The following is a 5,537-nucleotide window of genomic DNA, read 5'->3' on the forward strand; positions in this document are numbered from 1 at the left end:
CGGGTATCGAAACCCGGTTTCTAGCGTTGTAAGTCCGAAAACATGCCGCTGTGCCACTGGGGGGCCCGAAAAGAGAGAACTTGTTTCAGGAACTCAATAATAGAGAATATTAATAATTTACTAAGAAATAGAAGGTATATTATTTATTAATACACTATGGCTAAGGATACAATATCATAGCACACCAACATTTTTAAATGATTAAAAATAACATTATATATAATATAGACAACCCCTTGTTTAGCCTTCTCCTCGCCGTCGTTATACCCATTAGCCTTATCCATTTTAATTTAGATCTACAGCTGACAAATTTCCTAGCCCGGCATGGCCAGGTGGTTAGGGCACTCAACTCGCAATCTGCGGGTTCGAATCCCCGTCACATCAAACATGCTCGCCCTTTCAGCCGTGGGGGCGTTATAATGTGACGGTCAATCCCACTATTCGTTGATAAAAGAGTAGCCCAAGAGTTGGCGGTGGGTGGTGATGACTAGCTGTCTTCCTTCTAGTCTTACACTGCTAAATTAGGGACGGCTAGCGCAGATAGCTCTCGTGTAGCTTTGCGCGAAATTCACAACAAACAGACAGATTTCCTAACCCTAGCACTGGTATTACCTATGCCTAAAAAAGGTGTGGTTGGTGTATTATGAAATGCTCTTCTTTATTTAGACTCAAAAGTTCTTATTAACAATTGTTATTTTAAACTTTACCAGTTAATACTGTGAAGGCTCGATTCGCTCTGGGATCAAGAAGACTTACTTATTAATATGTTTTTAAAATAAATAAATAAAATAGTGTTAAAAAAATCCTTGCTTTAATTCTGCTGTATCATGGCATGAATAAAACTTTATGAAAATTTACATTCCAACAACTTAATTATGTTCACACCGTAACAGTTGTTGTCAGGCAGTTTACTCGTGTAAATTGCGTCTCAACCACTGTCATGTCTACTGTATGTCAGACGATCTGAAGAGCCCTGGTATTGACGAAGGGCCTCATCGGCACTAGACATAGAAGATATAGTGTGGTTGGCATATTAATAAATCTATAAATTTGGCCATTTTGATCGTTGTGAAGTGAAATTTATTAAGATTTGACGCTTTTGGTTTTCTTGAACTTCTACTGGAACAACAACAATAATAACATCGAGTAAACAAACTTTTTGCTTATTTTCCACTTCAATGTAGAAACATGTGACACTTTCACGCGAAGAGTACAGAGAGTTTGAGAAAAAGATTACAAATAAAAAATATCGTTATGGGCGAGACAGTTCAGAATAGTTAGAAATGGAGAGAAATTTAAAACAGTGAATATCACGAAGACATAAATACGTCAAAGCTCGTATTTACCTGCCCAAGGTTCTCCTTCGGTTCTTTAGAATCAATGAATAAAGGATTCGCTATTAGACAGTTAAAACGCAATCTAACCACTTGGCGATCGTCATAATTGAAACATAAATAGACCTCGAAGACATTTTGTGTCAAAAATTGAAGAATATATTTTCTACCTGTCTTTATGTTTATTTTCGTTTTTATGAACGCAGCGTTGTAATGATAACTAAATTGTCACGAGCTTTTTTTTTCCACGTGCTTGGTTCCGACATTCATTACTATACAACACTTTGAGTTTATAGTATTGAAAGGATATCTTATATTTACGTTTATAATGAGTTATAAACGTACCTTTGCCGCCCCCTCCCGTCCCACAATATGTATACAAAACGTGGTGCAGTTTCCTCTCACGTTCATCCATCTATTGCAAATACAGGCGGCAGTACTACAGTGTAGCGGCGTAACTGTAGTTTGGTGCTGTTAGGCCAGAACTGTATGGCCATTACTTGGCCATATAAATGAAAATAAGTGCTTCAATTTCCATTTTTACGCTATCTTAGTTTGAAAGTGCTCATAAATTTTTGTTTCTCGTCGTATAAGATATACCAAGGACTCGCAAATATTTACATAACTTTGCAAACAAATTCAGTATCTAGATAAGGACACACGACGTCTTGATGTATGAAATAATACATGCATACCTACACATACTACTATCATATAATTCTCTAATGCTTGCAGACCTTTCATTATTAGGTGTTATTACACTTAATATTCTTATATCACAGGAATGGTTTCCAAGCTAGTAAATATGTTTTTTTTATACTATTATTAAAGCTCTTCGTATCTCTAATTGTTGGATCTATAATGTGGATCTTGTCCTAGGATAAATTATATCTCTATTTACTGACTTTATTAAAATGAAATTGTATCTTATTATTAAGTACTATACGCTGAATTAAATCGTGACTAATCCTGTATATTTGTTACGTCGTATATCGTAGATATATTACTAAGTCCAGGATTGATTGTCATTGTAAAATTCTCGAAGCTTTATTTCATCTTAACATGTGGATACGTACGAAATAATACCCTTTTTTTTATCATTCAAGCGGCTTTGGCACAGCTGTAAGTTGGGTGAATGAATTACCCGCATAATCTATCCAAGAATGTCACAAATTAGATATTTTATAGATTGCTTTGTCTGTTTATCTACATACGTCTGATTGTTTAAAGCTGACATGTGAGTGCTCGTGTGGCGTTTGTACACAAAGAACGGACGCCCCCACTCGTCTCCCCCAGGGTAGTTACTTCCGTGTCTTGCTGTTCCCAGCTCAAGTGAGGCTATGACAAATGCTTCTTACTCATAAGGCAGGTGTTTTGAGGCATAAACGTATACGTTATGTATTACTTTGTCAAACGAGTGTTATCTTACCCAGTGTGTGTGTGTGTATCTTTGTGTACGTGTGCAAGCTTTTATATAGCTCGCTGTTTTAAGACAGGGGGGTGTCATTATATATATCGAGAGAGAGGCGATTCCTAGTATTGTTGAAAGCCCCGTGTTCCGTTGTGAATACAAAGAGTCTGTTATTTTTCTACACTTAATGAAACGTTGTCTGCATATAATACATTCTAATAAGGGTTCTAATTTGTAACTGAATGGTGTAAAGGGAACAACCTGCTGTTTCAGTGTTTGGAAAATAAAAAAGTTTATAGATGTTGAAAATACTAAAAAGTAGCAAAACAGTGAAAAACAAACGTTGAAAACTTTAAATTTGTCTTCGCATCCGAACTATAACTCACCAGAAAGCAACCAGTCGGACGTTTCACTCTCGAGTATTTCATGCTCAACTGGGGATCAGTTCATAAATTATAATGTCTTGAGTTAGAAAAGTCATCTTTTAAGGAATTGTTGAATTAAATATTTACACCATATTCTGTTGACCAGAAGAACGTTTTTTTTTTTCTTATCAGATTTTACTGCCGAACAAATATTTAAAAAACTTTAACGCAAACCCTTTTTTATTATTTCAATTATGAACACAATTTTTAGTGGCCTAGGATAGAGAGAACATAAAGAAGCAAGGCTAATTAATTATTTTTTACTTGTTTTTACACCATATTCTGTTTACCAGCATATTTGTTTTTTAATTTTACTACAAAACAAAACAGGGAACTTTAGCTCAAACTATTTTATTATTTCGTTTACGAACACAATTTCTAGTGGCCAATGATAGAGAGAGAGAACATAAAGAACGAAGACTGCTTTAAAATCTTTTTTTCACTTGTTTTTACACCATATTCTGTTTACCAGAAGTGCTCCCCAGTGGCACAGCGGTATGTCTGCGGACTTACAACGCTAGAAATTAATAAGTATATATATATAATTATTTATTTAAAGCTGCCTTTGGATTATTTCAAAGCTAAATTGGAGGTTGAACATCTATTTATTGTATAACATAAGAGCCTATTTTTGTCAATTCCAAATATAAAGAGTTATGTGACCATTGATAGTAGACAATTGATCGCAATTTCTGAGGTCTAACAGGTGTCTGTGAAAGTAATTAGGTAAAAAAGATTTTAAAGCAGCCTTCGTTCTTTATGTTCTCTCTCTCTATCATTGGCCACTAGAAATTGTGTTCGTAAACGAAATAATAAAATAGTTTGAGCTAACGTTCTCTGTTTTGTTCTGTAGTAAAATTGAAAAAAAAATCTTCTGACAATTCTTTGTTTTTAATTATGCACAAAGCTACACAATGGGCTATCTGTGCTCTGCTCACCACGGGTTTCATTTTATAATCTCGTGTCAACACGCCCTTCAAAATTACTTTGGTCTCACTATTAAGTGAGATTTGTTTCCCCTAGTTACCAGTAAAATTCAATTAACTAGAAGAACCCTACTTCGGGGAGAATTTTCCACTACACTTCGAATACATTTAGTAGAAATCATGGTATTTTCAACGAACTGTGTCACGGGGCACAGTTTCTAATACTTGTCTTGTATGATATTGCCCATTGCGCCCCCTCCCAGTAACATATCGTACTAAAAAGATTCCATTGTCATAATTCCTTTATCCTTTTGCAATTAAAATCGTTTGCCACTCTTTGTCTACACTAATAAATATACACGGGTTCACGAAAACGATTCATATGAGAATATTTTACCTATATAGCAAATTATAAATGTACTTATAGGTTCCCGATTTAACTTTAACAGCGTAGTAACAATATTCTTTATTAAAAGCATTTGTAAAATTATTTGTTGTTGTTGGTTTTGTTTAAGCTTTTCTTTATCTATTATAAATGATTTGTAACTTTTAGGTTACACAGGTATTTATATTTGTTGAACGTATTTCTAATACAGTACTTTATTTTTATCGTCTACAAATTGTATATCAACTTGCGTTGTTATTGATGGTCTGATCTAACTGTATTATTTCAATGAAAACAACATGATATGAATGTTAGAATGAGTCATTCTAAACTGATGTCGCACTCTTGTTTTATGATCGTACATTTCTCAATTTTCAAAAAAACATTTATATTATGGAATAGTTTTTTTTTCGATATTTGACCGGCCGGGCTTAGTCATTAGCGTTCCCAGACTGTGAACCTAAGGATTCATGGTTCGTGACCCATCTCTGCAAAAATGCTCCCTGCATTTTGGGACCAGAGATGCGCTATAAAAGTAACAGTCAAATCCTACTATTCGATCAACCAAGGGAAGCAAATGTTGGCGGTAGGTGCTACTGACTAACTTCCTTCCTTCTAGTCTATCAGTTCAAAATTAACGACGGCTGGCGCAGATAACTCTGACGTAGTTTTGCTTGAAATTCTTGAATAAAAACGTTTTATTGATATTTTTCTGCATTTGAATTGTAACATGACTATACTACTTTTTTGTGATTTAAGAAAATGTCGTTTAAATTGATTTTATGTATTAAATATTAATTTTTACTTTTAAAACTTCGAAATTAATGGTCATTTGGTTGTAAATGTTGTTAAATACGACTGTAAGTTCTCTTATCCTTAAGACGATCATTGGAATTAATAATAAAAGTATTAGGTCGTCAAGAAATTAATATCGCTTTTTTTATAAATGAAAAAAACAACTCGTTATATATCAAAACAAAATCTTTATTAAATGAAATAGTCTCCATTCTTATTGATGGTGCTTTTTCCATCTTACAATCAGGTTGTTAATGCCCT

At 34.1% G+C, this 5,537-nt stretch overlaps 1 protein-coding gene across 2 annotated transcripts in view; it reads left to right on the forward strand.

Moving 5' to 3' along the window:
- Positions 1-5,537, forward strand: part of LOC106467791 (dachshund homolog 1-like) — a 67,212-nt gene that overhangs the window by 18,951 nt on the left and 42,724 nt on the right. The window lies entirely within an intron of this gene.

This window comes from Limulus polyphemus, unplaced genomic scaffold (genome assembly GCF_000517525.1).
Source record: "Limulus polyphemus unplaced genomic scaffold, Limulus_polyphemus-2.1.2 Scaffold83, whole genome shotgun sequence".
In the NCBI taxonomy this organism is placed as follows: Eukaryota; Metazoa; Arthropoda; class Merostomata; order Xiphosura; family Limulidae; genus Limulus; species Limulus polyphemus.